The sequence below is a fragment of the Lygodium microphyllum genome, chromosome 14 (assembly GCF_053477565.2).
Source record: "Lygodium microphyllum isolate KBCC chromosome 14, Lygodium_microphyllum_v1.1.10, whole genome shotgun sequence".
In the NCBI taxonomy this organism is placed as follows: Eukaryota; Viridiplantae; Streptophyta; class Polypodiopsida; order Schizaeales; family Lygodiaceae; genus Lygodium; species Lygodium microphyllum.
Genome location: NC_141148.1, coordinates 47,399,800 through 47,418,176, shown reverse-complemented (window position 1 = coordinate 47,418,176; position 18,377 = coordinate 47,399,800).

Sequence of the window (18,377 nt, the reverse complement as noted above, 5' to 3'; positions counted from 1 at the left end):
CTTATCATAAAATGCTTGAGTACAATGATCATCCACATTTGCATTGATCATGACATGGTAACTCTTGGATGCATAGCAATTGATTGCCAATTACATGACCTGCATTAAGTTGTGAGGAAATCCAAGCTGTATGCTAAACGATCGAATATTTGGAAAATTTTCAAGTGAGGAAATTTTATCTCCTAGATCGTTTGGAATATATAAGAGTGAAGATTGTTTGTATGTTCTTTAGGTCAAAGCACCACGTTGAGGGGCCAATCCTCTCGGTGTAGGAGAGCTTCAATGGGGCGACAACATTTAGCTGACGGGGTGTCTCCTTTATGTTTGTATTACGTAGTATATTATATCAAGGTGTGAGATCTCCCTCTGAGGAGTAAGGAAGGGAAATCATTGGACCAGGTTCTACTACAAACACAATATCTACAATAATGATTAGGGCAGTGTGTCCCTGAGAAGCTCTTGGCTGCGAGGCTGTGTGGGCTTGTCTTGTGAGAGTTATAGAGGCATGACTAGTGCCTATAGGAAGTGTCAAGCCTATTTTAGGTCCCAATAGGTGGCACATTTCCGAGCACTGCCTATAAGTGGGGGTTTTGGTGCCTTGGTTGATTGGGACCTATTCTTTAGTGTATGTATGAAATCAATCAACTAGACTCACAAGACTGTCAAGTGGAGCTCCAAAAGCAAGAAATGGATAAACAAGCTAGATGGCAAGTTGAGATAAACAAAAGATACTCTCCACAAAGGAGTGCCCCAATAGCTTTGCAAGGGTAGGGTTTTAATAACCCTAGCTCGGCACATAGTCCATTAGGGGGAGAAAGATCTAGCTCTTTTCCCCCTCCAATCAGCCCCTCCACTTTGAGTGGAGCTCTAGTTCCACTTGTTCTAACCCCTATGGTAGTAGCGAATCTAGTTGTTACCATTGCAGCACAACCTATTTCTATACTTGATGGAAAGGTGGATTTTCCAACTTTAGGTTTCCCCTTGCCCATCTTTGATGGGTTAGTGGAGGAGAATGCATTCAATGACCAAAAGAGATAATGGTTTGATGAGAGAAGAGAGCTCTAGTGAATTATCACAAATTCGATTTGGAAATCGCTCTTTGTGAAGTTAAACGAGACATGAATCTCTTGCAGTTAATTAAGCTGTCTCCAAGAGTACGCAAGGAATTTAAAAATATCCTACAAAATGGGTATATCGTAGAACCTCTATGCATAGCACGAGTAGGAGATGATTGGTGGGAGCATGCTGAAAAACATTGCCCAAGTGTTGTAGCCTATGTTGATGGATTACTAGTGGATTGTGCTATCAAAGATACATGACCATCTGTTTACATCATGAGTTCAGAATTGATGGAGAGGTTGGGTTTTGCCATCCAAAAAGGTGCCACCACAATTTTTCAAATGGTTGATGATATTCTAAGGCAACCTGAAGGTTGTATTACCAAAGTCCTTATGACCCTTGCTAGTGTGGATTGCACTGTGGACTTTAGGGTTATTAGATTCACAAGATGGCCAAGCTATCAAGTATTGTTAGGAAGGCCATGGATCTTGCGATTGGAGTGTCAAGTGGATATACCTGCTAGTCGATTAATATTTGGTAGAGGTACCAATTGTGTGGTAGTAGATGCATATCTTGAGTATCCTCAAAGCGAGAGAGCTCCTTTATCCTCTACAAAATTAGAGACATTAGAAGATGTATCTACTAGTGAGACTTTGTCAATTGATGAATCCAAAGAAGGGTCCACTACAGAGAACATCTATCAAATAACTCTGAATGATCCAATAGAGTTTCAAGATTGAATAAGAGGCATGGATGTGATTGAGCTGGATCTTGGTACGCTAAATGATTCGTGGCCAATTAGATTAGGGTCCATGCTCAATGTGGAAGAAAGGGAGGACTATGCGTCTCTTATCGAAGAGTTCTGTGACATCTTTACTTGGAGTTATGGTGAGCTAAGAGGTATTTCTCCTATCTTGGTTGTTTATATCATTCCTTTAAAGAAAGGTAGTTGTCTAGTAAGTCAAAATGTAAGGCATATGCCTTTCAAATTGAGGGATGGGTTGTTCGAGGAGATACAAAAATTGCCACAAGTTGGTTTAATCTTCCTTGTTCAGCACATTGAATGGTGTTTACGTGTTATTATCAAGAGAAAAAGTAAAACAATCAAATCCAGCTTTGCATAGACTTTAGAGAGTTGAATAAGAAGACAGTTAAGGACTACTAATCGGTGCCCTTTATTGATCATATTTTGGACTAGTTAGCAGGTAGGGAAATATATTTGTTAATGGATTGCTTGGCAAGATATAACCAGATGGAAATTGGAGAAGAAGATAAGTTAAAAACAACTTTCATTACTGTCTTTGATACCTTTGCGTACCATTTGATGGCCTATGGTTTATGCAATGCACCTGGTTCATGGCAATGAAAAGCAGACAAGACCTTTGTTGACATCTACCTAGAGGAGTTGAAAGTATTTATCAATGAACTGGGGACAGCCACCATAAGAGAAAGGTAGTTGATTATTTTAAGAAAATGTTTTGAGTGCTACAAAGTATTTTGCATAGCTCTTTACCCATAAAAGTGCATCTTTGGGGTGCCTTATGGGCTATTGTCAGGGTCAAGTCATGTGGTTAGTTCAGTAGGGATCTGACTGACCTTGAAAAGATCAAGGTCATTGTCACCATAAGTCCCCATGCACTCTGAAAGAAGTACATAGCTTTTTGTCATCCATGGGGTACTTTTGGAGGTTCATAAATGCCCTGGTAGAAAGAACATTGCCACTAATGAATCTATTATCCTTAGCTGTCTATTTGAATGGAGTGACCCTTGTAAGGTAGCTTTTGATGATGTGAAACAAAAGGTAGTAAAAGCATCAATTTTAAAAGCACCTAAAAGGGGTGAAGTATTCTATATATTTTGAGCAGCCACCATGTATAGTATCAGATGCCGCTTATCCCAAATCTAGAAGGAAAAATTGTATGATCACTTTTGCTAGTTGGAAGTTGGGCATATAAAAAATCAACTACACCTACAAGGAGAAGTTGTGCCTTGCAATGGTGTTTGCAATAAAAACTTGAGGCACTACATCCTCTATAAGAAGGTGGTTTTTATACAAAGGTGGAGGGGCTTAGATTGCTGATGAACAAGCTATAGCTGCCTAATCGTTTAGCAAAGTGGTTAATCACTTTGCAGGAATTCCACAATGAGATTAGAAGTAAGCCACTGAATCTATAGGGTATTGTGTAATTCCTTGTGGATTTCAAGGAGCTGAAAGATACTTTACTTGATGGAAGTGATATCAAGGAAATGTTTAAAATCGATACGGCCTCTATCCCATCTTGGTATGCTACTATCATGTATTACTTATCCATAGGAGAGGTTGAAGCCGGTTTATCAAAATCAGAAAAGAGGAAAATTAGACATCAGGATTTCAAATTTTCTTTGTTTGCAGGAACACTATATTGGCAAGCGGTTGACTATATCTATCACTGATATGTGGTGCCTAACAAGGTTCCATTCATTTTGGAAGAGTGCCATGACTTCTCTTTTGGAGGGCATTTTGCTAGATGGATGACATCCCAAGAAGCTTTAAGAGCCAGATATTGGTGGCCATCCATTTTCCAAGATACATTCAAGTATGTTAAGAGATGTGATACTTGTCAACATCATGGCAGTAGGGGGAATAGAAAGTGACGACTTACTTCAATTATGGCTATACTTCCCTTCAAAAAGTGGGGCATTGACTTTGTGGGTTGTATTATCCCGTCATCTTCTACACAGAAGAGAAACATCATCCTATCGAGTGACTATTTTACAAACTCGTTAGAAGCACGAGCGACAAGGAAGGACAATGTAAAAGATACTGCGAGTTTTATACTAGAGTAGATTATATGTCGATTTGGTTTGCCAAAAGAATTAGTATCGGACCATGGAACCTATTTCCTAAACAAGGTGATTAAATGCTTGATTGAAGCGTGGCAAATTAAGCACAACAAGAGGACTCCTTATAACCCACAAGAAAATGGGCAAGTTGAAAGTACTAACAAGAAACTTGTTGGTATTTTATCAAAAATAGTGTTCGAAAAGAAGTGACATTGGGCTAAGAAACTATATGTAGCAATGTGATCATATAACATGGTGTTTAAAGGAGCCACTAGCCATACCCCGTTCAAGCTAGTCTATGGGGAGGAGTGTGTTTTGCCCTTAGAGATTGAGTTTTCAACTATAAGATTTGTAATCAATCATTCTTTGTTTGATGAGGATGCCCTCTTCAAGTGCTTTATGACTTTGGCCCACTTGGATGAGCTCAAATTGCAGAGTCTATTGCACCATGAAGTGGTTAAATGCCAAATGAAGTAGTTGCATGATTTAAAAGCAAGGAAATACACCTTTAAGAAGGGGCAGTTAGTTTTTTATTATGATGCATGTAGAGAACTATTTCCAAGAAAACTTGAGTACAAATGGGACGATCCCTACAAGATTGTAAGAATGGGGAAGAATAAATCCAAGGCATTACTGGCTGATCTTGAGGGAGTGGAGTTTAAAAATAAGGTTAATCTTAATAAGATTAGACCTTATTATCTCTAAATGCACTAACAAAATAAATATCTTGTAGGTCAATACTGGACTGATCGCAAAATTGCGAGACAAAAGAGGTTGATGGGGCAGTTGATTCCTTATTTGGAACATCCATACTTGGAGCAGAGATACCATCAAGGGAAGTTTATTTGGTGGAGTAAAGGATATAAAGTGATTGAGAAAGAGGATGGATCATTCATATAGGAAATCAAAGTCTTCTGTCGTCACTACTTGTGAATCTTGACAAGCATCCCTGTTATATTCAACGAAGAAGGTGGGATGGAGCCTTCAGTACATCCTCTAAACACGCTAAATTTTGATTATCGTAATTTCAAGCAGAGGTGACAATGGCAGGTTGGATGAACCCATTGTGGACGTACACGTTGTACTTTGATGGAGCATCCAGGGATCCCAACAAGAAAGGGAGTATAGGGGTAGTTTTTAAAGGCCCTCGACATAGAGTCATGATAAAATTAGTTGTTTATCTTAGGGTTGGATTTATCAATAACATGGTGGAATAAAAAACTTTAATCATAGGCCTGAACATTATTAAGAGAGGCGGTATCCATTGATTGTTAGTAAAAGGGGATTCCCATTTAATCTTGAACCAGCTAAATGGGACTTACACAGTAGTACGAAATCCCATTCTTTCTATGTATTATCTCATTACTGTAACCATGCTCGATGGGTTTCAGAGTGTGTCTCTTCATTTGGTTCCATGGTATTGGAATCAATTTGTAGACTCGTTAGCAAACTTTCCTAATGAAGAATACATTTTCTTCAATTGTGGTCCTAGTTTGGATATCTCTATGGATGATGAGATAAGACCTAATTGATTATGGGGGATTTTATCAGAGCATGTCGTATATGGAAGGTGATGGTTAGTGTTTTCCTTTGTTATCTTGGACCAATAGGTTGGTTAGATGACATGTTATACGTACACCTCTTGCTATTTATGCAAGAGGTATGGGTCACAATTTGATGCATTTAGTTTAGGGTAGGAGTCTTATTTCCTCCTTGGGATGAAGCATCTTGTTGTATATTAATACACTGCAAGGGAATGGGGCAATAGCGATGGCCATTTGCGATGCAAAAAAGTGGTGTCGCTATTTGCATCGCTAATTCTATTAGCGACGCAAATAGCGATGCATATAGCGACGCTAATAGTGACGCCGGTCTGAGGAAAAAGTTTCGAAAATCCGAGCGTAACATTTGCCGAGAAAACATTTGCGAGAAAGAATGAAAGAGAGAGCGAGAGAGCTTAAAGCTGAGAGAGAGAGAGAGAGAGAGAGAGAGAGAGAGAGAGAGAGAGAGAGAGAGAGAGGGAGCTCATCACCATTGTCACTGTCATCGCCGCTATACATGAAGAAGAAAGAGAAGTGTGCAATGGAGAAGGGAGGGAAGGTGCAAAGAGAAGGTACAAAGGGTTTCATCTTCAGGCCTTTGAGGTAGGTAGATTGCCTCTTCTTGCTTTATTTTTGTGTTCTCTTGTTCTCTTTTTTTTTTCTTTGCAAAGAGATACATGGAAAGAGAGAGAGGGAGGGAGGGAGGGAGGGAGAAGAATGAAGGGAGAGGAAGAGATAAAAAGGGAGAGAAAAGAAACAAAGAGAAAGAGGAAGAGAGAAATGAGAGATGAAGGGAGGGAGAGAGAATGAGTGAGAGAAACAACGAGAGAGAGAGAGGGGGAAGAAACAAAGAGAGAGGAAACAAAGAAAGGGAAATAGAGAGATAAAGAGAGGGGGAGAGAAATAGAGAGAGGGAGAGGGAAGGAAGAGAGGAGGAGGAGGTAGAAAAGAAGGGTGAGGTAAAGAGAGAAAGGAGAGTGAAAAGAAGAGAGAGAGAGGGAGAAAGAGAGATAGAGAGAAAAAATAGAGAGCGAGAGAGAGGGAGAGAGAAATAGGAAAACAATGAGAGAATGAGAGAGAAGGTTAATAAAGGAAAGTAAAGGGAGAGGGGGGAGAGAGAGATAAAGAGAGGTGGGGTCACATTTCTTTCAATATCTTTGTTTCTTAAGCTTTTTATTTTCTATCTTTGATTGTCTTTGCAATGAGATGAGTTGAGTGAGAGTGGGGAGGGAAGGAGGGAGAGAAATAGAGAGAAGAAGGGAGGGAAAGGAAGAGAGAGATGGAGAGAAATAAAAAATAGGAGAGAGAGGGGCTTCATAAAAAAGTGTCAAAACCCGAGTATGGCATTTTACAGGTTTGTAAACAAGCAGGAGAGAGAGAGAGAGGCTGCCACCATTGCCGCCATTCACGAAGAGGGAGGAGACAAGTGTAAAGGAGAAGGAAGGAACTCCCAAAGGAGAAAAAAAATGAGAGAAGTACGAAGGGATTCTTCTTCAAGCTTTGAGGTAAGTGCATTATCTCTTCCCTCTTTCTTTTTCTCTTTTCTTTACTTCTCTCTTTCTTTTTTTTGATGAAGAGTGTATAGAGAGAAGAAGTGAGAGATATCAACGTGTGCAAGGGAGATTGAGAGAGGGAGAGAAAGAAAGAGAGAGAGAGAGAGAGAGAGAGAGAGAGAGAGAGAGAGAGAGATCGCTGCCACCGCCAATCCACCACAAAAAGAGAGGGGACAACTGCAAAGAAGAAGGAGGGAACCCGTGAAGGAGAAGAAGAAGAAGAAGGAGAGAAGCGCGAAGGGATTCTTCTTCAAGCTTTGAGGTAAGTGCATTATCTCTTCTCTCTTTGTTTTTCTCTTTTCTTTACTTCTCTCTTTCTTTTTGTTGATGAAGAGTGTATAGAGAGAAGAAGTGAGAGAGATCAACGTGCACAAGGGAGATTGAGAGAGAGAGAGAGAGGTCGCTGCCACCGCCAATCCACCACAAAAAGAGAGGGGACAATTGCAAAGAAGAAGGAGGGAACCCGTGAAGGAGAAGAAGAAGAAGGAGAGAACCATGAAAGGATTCTTCTTCAAGCTTTGAGGTAAGTGTATTATCTCTTCTCTCTTTGTTTTCTCTCTTCTTTACTTCTCTCTTTCTTTTTGTTGATGAAGAGTGTATAGAGAGAAGAAGTGAGAGAGATCAACGTGCGCAAGGGAGATTGAGAGAGAGAGAGAGAGAGAGAGAGAGAGAGAGAGAGAGAGAGAGAGGCCGCTACCACCGCCAATCCACCACAAAAATAGAGGGGACAACTGCAAAGAAGAATGAAAAAACCTGTGAAGGAGAAGAAGAAGAAGGAGAGAAGCGTGAAAGGATTCTTCTTCAAGCTTTAAGGTAAATGTATTATCTCTTCTCTCTTTGTTTTTCTCTTTTCTTTACTTCTCTTTTTCTTTTTGTTGATGAAGAGATGTATAGAGAGAAGAAGAGAGACAGATCAACACAAGGGAGATTGAGAGAGAGGAAGAGAGAGAGAGAGAGAGAAGCTGCCATCACCACTACCATTGCCACTGCATCCACTAAAAGAGAGGGAACAACTACAAAGGAGAAGGAGGGAACCCCCAATCTCTATCGCTTCCCCATCTTGTCCTCCTCGAGCTTGCATGGTAGGCACCAAGCAAGCATAAGGACGTTGTTCGAGAATTCATGCAAGACTTGGAGCTGAAAGGGATGGAAAGATTTTGGGCACAAGTGCAAGACAGGCCACCAGTAGGAAGGTAGAGTGTTGTAGCTATGACGATAGAAAGAAGAGCCTACATGATGTACTACATGTACCTTCTATTAACAAGAATCTATTGTCGATTGGATAGATGGCAGAACAAAATTTGCAAGAATCTAGTGTCGGTTGGATAGATGATTTCAACTGATACACATGGCTGTACATTTGAAAGTACAAGGATAACATACTCGATGTCTTTAAGCAAATGGGTTTATAAAGGAAAATGCAAGTTAGATGGTTTGTTGGAAAGGTATAAAGCCTGGCTCGTTGCAAAGGGATATGCACAACAATACGGCCTAGATTATGAGGAGATTTTCAGCTTGTTGTGCCAAGATGGAAATGGTGAGAATAGTCATTGCATTAGTGGCTTCTAAGGGCTGAAAATTATGAAAAATGGATGTCAAAAATGCATTCTTGAATGGTGACTTGCATGAAGAGGTATATATGGAGTAGCGTGAGGGTTATGTACACAACCTGAGGTGTATATGGATGCTAGCTAGCAACCCTGTCTATCATGCTAGATCTAAACACATAGAGATTCATTACAATTTCATCAGAGAAATGGTACTTGCAGGACAGATTGATCTACTTCATGTGAAGACAGAAGACCAGGTAGTCAATATCTTTACCAAATCACTTGGTAAAGAGAAATTTTTTTGTTTCATGGATCTACTTGGAGTACAGTAACTAGTCTGAGCTCAAGAAATGGAGTTTGAGAAGGGAGAGGATGACCTTGATTCTTTTGATCTTAAAACACCTCCATCCATTGATATTGAGGGTGAAGACAAGAAAGAAGAGATAGAAGATGACTTAGACGTAGGTAAAAACAAAAAGGAAGAAGTAGAGCTTAGAGACACTACCACTCCCTATATAAGTGTTTCTGGCTCCAACACCATGGTATAACTCTTACAGATGTCCAAATGCTCCCCGAAAAAGACTTGAACAAGTTTGGAATAAGCTGGAGTGAGCAAAAGATCAATGGGACTTATTCATACCTCAGGATCTTGACTATAATGAAAGCTTGAAGTGAAGCTCTTCTTCTTGGGCCTAACAAGTGATAAAAAAGCTCCTTGAGTAATAGTTTTTTGAATTGATTATATCTAGCTTTTGCAATCACAAGCTCTTTTTCTTCTCGGGCCTAAGCAAGTGATGAAAAAACTCCTTGCGAGATACCTTTTTGAATTAATTATATCTTGCTTTTGCAATCAAAGGATTCAGTTTTTTTTTATAATCTGATACACAATTTTTAGACATTAGGTGTAGGTGACATTGGCAAATGAATTATGCAAGAATATTTAATGCATATAGCTAGAAGGGTGGCAGGGTTGCATGCCCTGCCACCTAATTTTTTTTCCCTCTGTAACCGTCGCTATTTGCGTCAGAAATTTACTCTGCAACTGTCACTATTAGCGTTGCTATTTGCATCGCTATTTGTGTCGCTATTTGCATCGCTATTCGCTGACAGGGGTAATTTTTTTCATGAATAATTCCGTCGCTTTAAACGTCGCTATTGGGTCTATATGTTGTAGTGATAAGATTTTACAAGGGGGGATATTTATGAGCTATTTTGTTTGATACCATTAGGCTAAGAGGGCCGATTTTTGTTGAGTTTAAATGTTTTATTTATTTAGGCCATGAGGGTCAGTTTTGTTAGGAGTGAACTATGTTATTTCCTTAGGCCAAGAGGGCCATATGTCTGTTTGGTGCACGTACGTTTAAGGGTTTTCTATTTCATTGATTGCATCACACAAGTTATTGAAGTCACTCGATAGAGCCTTTGCTGTGGAGGAGCTTCTTGTGGCGGCCATTCTAGGTGGTGGATTCGTCCCCTTTTTTGAGTTTTTCCCTTAAGTAGATAATGATATATGTATATGTAGGGGCTACTTTCTTTCCATTTGTTGGGGACTGGCAATCAAAGCATGAAGTCATAGGGTTTGGTTAGGTATATCTAGGGGCGATTTGAGTAGTTGTCTACCTCATATTAGGACATTATCAAGTGGTAAAGACCTATGATAGAGGGCAGTCCTTGTGACCTTGTCCTTCCTGCTTGCTAGGAAGTGGTCTTAGGAGTCATTGTTAGTGTGAGGCAACTAGTGAAGCCTACAGTTAAATATCAAGAGAGAAGAAAGAAACGAATATATTTAAATATAAAAAGTAGAGAGGTGTGTGAAAAGAACAAAAAGGAAAATGAAAAAAAATTCTTACAAGCAGTTGACTATCACCTTGTGGAGGCTTGGTAGGTTTCTGGGCATGAGTCACCGATGCCTTGTCCTCCTAGGGGTAGCAACTAGATGAAAAGAAAAGAAAGGAAGATTGGAGTGAGAATAAACTGAGCATTACAAAATGATTAAGTGTCACCTTGAAAGAGCTTGGTAGGTTCTTGGGTATCAAGTCAAGACTTGAGATGGATGCCATGTTCTCCTTGGGTCACTCTATGCTCAGCTCTCTCCTTTTTACACTCACGCGTATGAAACCTTGAACAGAAAATATGATGCCCAAGCTATAGGAGTCCTCACCTAATAGGAGGTCCTAGTCCAATTGTCCTCATTTAGGTAGATAGTTTATACCACCACTAGGATGACCTTTTTTATAAGCTTTTTAGCCAGCCTATGTTCAAGCAATTGGTTAGAGACTTGCTTTGGATTTCTGTCAGATTATGTTAGGCCTATCCCTTATGGATTCTCCTGCCTTGATTTTGTTAGGGGATAGGGTGAGAGCTATGGAATTTTTTGTTGTGTATTTTTGTATCGGCTTGATGCTCTTTGTGGTTATGCATGTGCAAATTTGTTTGTGGGATTGGATGGACTGAGTCACCTTATCTCGTGGTGGCTAATGAAAGCTAGATTCTATGAGTGGATTGTGAGCTGGCTTGAAGCATTTGAGGCCACTTTTGGAGCAAGAAGTGCCTGAGAAGTGCTAAAGACCAAATTTTTATGAAAAATTAAACGGTGGCGGATGGCTAAGCTCGAGTTTCCCTAGATGTATTTCAACATCAGGAATCCAACGCAAGTCTTGGTTCATCGATCTTGACCCCCCATTTAATCCCCGCAAGGTTTGATACTATAAAGCAGCTATTAAATTAGGGAGCTAGAAAGTGCATGACGAATGCCAAGTTTATAGATTTCAATGTTATGAAGTCACCTGTTGGATCTTGAATCGGATCCGTTTGCCCATCCAAAATCGAAATATCCACTTGTGGAACAATGTGAACGCAAAAAAATCGAACCATTTATTTTAAAGTTTTAAACCTAGGCTTCATAAAAGCCTAAAACTAACAAAAATTTGACGAACAAGAGGGGGGCACAAATTTTTTTGCGCCCCTTTCAAATCTCGAGGGGTTCACTATATATATATTCTCTATATAACATGCGTTCATGGCCTATTTATAAATATCCTAATCTGTGAATTTTTCTTGAATAAAACACAACTCTTTTCTATTGAATCTATAAGTAACCCCTTTATATGACACCCTTATGTATGCAAAAAATGTATAAAAATGGTTTTTGAAAAACCCCTTATTTTGAACTCACATTATATATACATATATTCGTGAGTAACCCCCCCCCCCCCCCCTCGAGTTTCAAATATGCTCAATACTGCTCCAATCTTGACCTGTTTGGAGAGAGAGAGGGAGATTCTTGATCACGACAACAAAGAGAGAAAGAAGATGATTGTGAGCTTGCTAATTTTAATGGAGGATTTAAAAATCTAATTTTTTAGTATTTCTCTCTCCTCTCTCCTCTTAACCGACTGTTCATATGCATCAATTCAAGAGAGAAGGGGGAGGGTTGTGATGAAGAATCCGGACCAAATGATGATGCTAGAGAAATGGAGGGCATAGATCAGGCTAAGAGATCATGTTAGTAGAAGAGAAGAAGCATCAGCGACCTCCCGTCTATGAGACACGAGTCTCGGAATCACAAATTTTATGCGTAAGTGAGTAGTTCTTTTATTTTACAAAAAATGGTTGGAGAAAGTGTTTGATTTTGTTTGTTCTTGATTTTCATGTTGCATTCTCTCTAAAATATGAAAGAAAACCAGAAAATATGATGATCTAATAATTTTTTTCAAACCACGCAAAACCGGTAAGTTGCAGTTTATATGAAAATAGTGGAATTTGGGGTTTTTGTTGAGTGTTTTAGGGTCATATGGGATAAAAAAATGAATATGAAAATGATGAGTTTTCTTGATCAATAAGAACTCATAATTCTAAAATATCACATTTTTATGAAGAAATAAATGGAGAAAAATAAGAAAATTTAGAAAATTTTTAGTTTTAATGCCTAAAAATTTAGAAAAAAATACATTTTATGTCCATGAGTGTATAATAAGGCTGGAGCAAGTGGATCAATCCTCATTCAAGCCTTATTTCTATGTTATACTGTGTTTTTATCGATTTTTGTATAGAAAATTACATGAAAAGGAACCTTACACGTACCAAACAAAAGCAAAACCCAAACGATAGAGGGATGACGATTTGTGAAAGTGATTAGTTGCTAAAAAATCATTTCAATTCTAATCTTTTATGGCTGTGAGTGTATAATAAGGCTGGAGCATGAGGATCAAGCCTCAGTCAAGCCTTGTTTCTATGTTATAGTGTGTTTTTATTGATTTTTATATAGAAAATTACATGAAAATGAACCTTACACCTACTAAAGAAAGCGAAACCTAAACGGTAGAGAGACAAAGATTTTTGAAAGTGTTCAGTTGCTGAAAATTTCAATTCTAACTTTTTTTGTCTGCATAACATATAGGATGGATTATTATTTGAATTAAGGAGACTAGTAGCATGAGGAAACTCGATGCTAGTCTCTAGCAATGCCGTAGTTAGGAGTAGCTTGGAAATCATTAAAGGATTGATTTTGCACCTCATGTGGCTGGTGTTCTTTTATCATAAAATGCTTGAGCACAATGATCATCCACATTTACATTGAGCATAATATGGTAACACCTGGATGCATAGTAATTGATTGCCAATTACATGACCTACGCCAAGTTGTGAGAAAACCCAAGCTATAGGCTAGACGATCCAATCTCTGAAAAATTGTCAAGTGAGGAAATTTTATCTTCTAGATTGTTTGAAATATATAAGAGTGGAGATTGTTTGTATGTTCTTTACATTAGAGCATCTCATCGAGGGGCCAATCCTCTCAGTATAGGAGAGCTGCAATGGGGCCACGACATCTAGCCGAAGGAGTACCTCCTTTATGTTTGTGTTATGTGGTATATTATAGCAACATGTGTGGGATATCCCTTTGAGGAGTAAGGAATAGAAATTGTTAGACTACGTTCTACTACAAATGCAACATCTATAGTGGCGATTAGGGCAATGTGTGCCTTAGATGCTCCTCGTCGCGAGGCCATGTGGGGTTATCTTTTGAGAGTTATAGAGGCCTCGCTAGTGCCTATAGCCAGTGTCGAGCCCATTTTAGGTCCCAACATGAGGGGACACAACCATGTCCAAATGGCAGAAGAAGATCAATCCAAAAAAATATTCATAATGAAAGGGGAAACTTATGCTTACAGAGTGATTTCGTTTGGGATTTGTAATGCTTCTACTACCTTCCAATGAGTGATGATATTGGCTACATTTTAAAACCATCTACATGATTTCATTGAGGTATACCTAGATGACTTCTGTGTCTATATTCAAATTAATGAGCATTTGGGACACTTAGAGCAATGCTTTGATAGATATCAAGAGTATGGGATCTCTCTCAACCCCAAAAAGTGTGTCTTGAGAGTCTCATCACGAGTTATTTTGGGCTACATTGTCTCTACACATGGGATAGCAACAAACCCTGCAAAGATTGAGAAAATTTCAAGTCTAAGAGCGCCAACCAATCTCAAAAATTTGAGGGGATTCCTTGGCCATGTGGGCTACTATAGAAGGTTCATTGCACACTTTGCAACAAAGGCAACCCCCTTGCATAAGCTCTTGAGAAAAAATGAAAAGTTTACATGGACCGCTAATTGTAATGAAGCATATTTTAACACCCTAAAAAAGTGTCTTATTGAAGCAACCATCTTGCAGCCTCTTGATTGGACAAAAGAGTTCCATGTGCACTTCAATGAATCTATTAAAAACCTAGGGATAATTTTATGCCAAAAAGGTTCCTCAAAGTTAGATCAACCCATCTATTATGCAAGCCAAAAAGTAACTAACAGAGAAAGAAAATATATAGTGATAGAGCTTAAATGCTTGGCAATGGTGTTCGCCTTCGAGAAGTTTGGACACTAGCTATCAACACATTTCAAATTCTACGTGGATCATGCAGCCCTATCCTTCTTGAGGGACAAAGTAGATGTGAAGGAAAGAATGATGAGATGGCTCATTTTGTTTTAGGAGTTTAAATTTCAAGTGTTTTCCAAACCTCGTTGCTTCCATGTCATGGTTGATCATCTGTCGTAAATCCCTTAGAGTAACAAAGAAGAGTAGGATGACCTTAACCTTCCTAACACTTCTCTTTTTCAAGTTGAAACTATAATCCAATGGTATGAAGACATAGACAACCTCTTAGCAAGTCAACAATATTCCCATGGCATCTCCAGCCATGAGAAGAAGAAGTTTCTATTGGAATCAGCCCCCTATATCCTGTTAGGTGGTGCTCTATATAAGAAAGGCAAGGATGAAGTACTATGAAGATGTATTGTAGGAGATGAGATTGGGATCATTATGAAAGTATGCCATGATGAACCCTGTGGACAACACTTTGCAAGTGAGGCAATAACCAGAAATGCCTTTCGCGCAGGATATTGGTGGCCAATCCTCCACAAGGATGCCTATGACTACTGCAAACGTTGTGATGCTTGTCAATGAATAGGAAAGCCTACTAAAACTAGTGCTATGCCATTATAATCCATCCTTTCCCTAAAGCTATTTGAGAAGTACGGGATTGACTTCGTGGGTCTCCCATTGATCTGCCAACTGGAAGAAAGTAGAATAAATACATCTTGGTATGTACGGGCTATGTGACGAAGTGGTGTGAAGCTAAATCTCTAAAGTGGGATGATATCATCACCGATTTTGGAAGTCCCTTGGAGCCCATAAGTGATAAGCAAGATTATGGAAGAATTGATAGAGCTATATAAGATTCAACATCACAAGTCCATGCCTTATTAACCTAGAGCCAACGACTCGAAGTTACCAATCACATCCTCTTCTCAACTCTCACAAGGACGATTACTACACATTGTTGTGATTGGGATGATCAACTTATAGAGGCCCTCTGGGCATATAGAACCTCCCGTAAGGCAGCTATAGGATAGATCCCTTTCTAGAAAGTGTATGGTATAGAAGATATATTCCTTATTGAGTTAGAGCTCCCTGCAATGCCACCTCTTGTACTTGGAATGTCTAGAAGAGACTTGTAGGATGGCGCTATAGTGCATGGAAGCCACAGAAGCTCAACAAAAGGCCTATCATGAGAGCTTCATCAAGCAAAATGAGTTCATGAAGGTGATTTAGTCCTAGCCTATGACTCGAGGTTTGGCAAGTTTCCATGCAAGCTTCAATAGTGTTGGGTGGGCCCCTACAAGGTACTTGATAGTCAACCTAATGACTCTTTCCAAGAGCAAATAATCGATGCTTCTGATGATCCTTTCTTAATTAATGGCTATCGCCTAAAGAAGTATTACCCTCCCTAGGGATCTTGACAATCACCGCTGATAGCTCCTTCATTCCTTGTGTGTCGATGGATAAGGATTTTCCTATTACTCCTGATAGCCCTCTTGTTTATTGTGAGGAGGTGACCTCATTCCTCTGGCCCCTCATAGCCACTTCCCACCCCTCCTTTACTTCATTTTTGTTTAATCCAATAAATGTGGTGAGGATGATTCTAATACATGGTGCTCTTGCCATTCTCATCTTAAAAATCAAAATTATACACACACATACACACAATCAATTGCGGAAAAAAAGGACTTTGGTCCCTATCATGACGACATTGTGGAAAATCTAAAGTAGAAGACTGATGCCAGGAGGCATATTTCACGGTGGATTCCGTGCCACGGTGGATTCCGTGAGGTTTTACGGTGGATTCCATAGACTTTGATGATCGGGGCTTATACACAAAGTGGATTCTTTGTGCGAGAAGTTGATGGGGACGTTTGTCATTTTCGGGCGTTTCATTAATTTAGTGTGTACATGGGTGATTCCATAGTGGGTGATTCTGCAAAATACATATTAAATTAATAAACATTTATGAGTTTAGAGTGCGCACTCGTAATAAATTAAGGTTAGGATTTATTTCTAACTAGTTGATTTATTTATGTAGCTAAAGACTGCTAGGTATTCACTTTTGTCGGTTTAATTGTATTATTTTACTAACGATTGTGAATGCTTCAGTTGATGTGTAGAGATAGCAGTAGTGGCGGAGGAAAGCATTGGAGTCTAGCAAGTATTCGACCTATGGATTATATTTTGATAGGCGCCACGCCTATATTTTGTCATGTCTATTGAGGCATCGATTATTTATTATTATTTTGTATGCGCCTATGCGCACAGATATGTTATTTTTATTTGGACATTGTGTTGGGCGTGCCAGACTCTTTGGGCACCGTCCATTAGCTTTATCTCTTATTTTTGTAAAAGCAAACTCTAAAGCTAAAATCTTGTCATATTTTTGTAAATTGGGCTATTATTGAGGATGAAGATGGAAATATACATAAAATACATGCTTTGTGAAGCGCTCACACAAGGCATGGGGGAGATTGAACCCAATTGGTCTCTTGCTCTTGTCGTTCATGCTTTTTACATTGTAATTTGTGCAAAAAGGTAGAGTTCATTGTTCTTGGGGACCTTCCGGGATTCACTATGTGAGCATACTGCGACTGATCTGCGCACCAGTGGTATCAGAGCGGAGCTGAGATTAAGAGCTTCCAATCACTACCCATCTCGTGCGAAGGCGGAGCTTCTGGAACGATCGGTCTCTACAGTCAATCTCGTCACGAACCGTTGATACAGACAGACTTCTGGCGATCAAGAACCCCTGTTTCTGTTATCAGATCGCGAAGGACCAGGCAATACAGGCAGAGGACCACTCATTCATCTCTATCAACAAGTCGTGGACATACAGTGAGAAACTCCATATCTTGTTTCTTCCAAAGTTGAATCTTCAAGTTTATAAGCTTTAAAAGAAGCTTAATAGCTTCAACAAATCATCGTGAGGTATCGAGGGATGCCCGAAAATTCCGCATGGCAGAAAAAACGCCCCCCCTCACGACTGCGCCGTTTTTCAGAAGTTAAGTCCCCCCTCTAAAGCTTAAGCACTTAAGCTTAATTCATTAAGCCTTACTCAAGTCAGACAAATCACCTCTGGTCACCAACTCCAGGTCCCGCACTTCAGAGATCAAGTTCTGCAAGTCATTTGTAATCAAGTTCTGCAAGTTCACTAAGTCGACTAAGTTCTGCAAGTCTGCAACTCTGCAAGTCACCTAAGTCAGCAACTCTGCAAGTCAGACTAGTCAACTGGAGTCAGAACTGACTTGTGCTCAAAACTCCTAGAAGGGCTGTTCCTGCGCAGAAACTCCGAACTGCAAAGTTGTTCGTTGGAAGGTATTCTACCCATACGCAGGTTTGCTGAAGTATTTTCAGCATACGAAGAAGGAAAAATCGCAGATTTTCTGAAGATTGAGAAAGAAATACCCAAAAACACATAAGCCTTGTAACCCCGAATTTGAGCTACGCTCATCCCGCTAACCTGATTTTGAGTAAGAAAGGTCTTTTAAGTTTTACAGGAATGACGGAACCACATATGGATGATCCTATGGCTGAAGACGACCTACCTGAGCCTACGATGGAGCAAAAGCTGGACTTAATCATGATGCAATTGGAAGAAGAATGAAGGGCTAGGCAAGCATTGCAAGCGCAATTGGCAAAATTACAAAGACCGTCTACCGACAAAGAAGAACCTCAAGCTGAAGATTTGATTCGACGTACCATCGACGCCACCCTTGAAGCTCAAACCATTCGCAAGGAATCAAAGATAAGTAAACGAAGTTTCAAATTTCATACTTTCAATGGCATACGAGAAGGAAAGACTGTTCTAGCATTCATTAGTTAGTTTGATGACTATTTCCATGAGGAAACTTATCCAGAAAAAGATAAAATCAAGTGTGTTACTAATCATTTGGTAGACAGAGCATCACTTTGGTGGACTGTAGTACGCAAGAGCATAGAATGTCCTGCTACTTGGGAAGATTTCA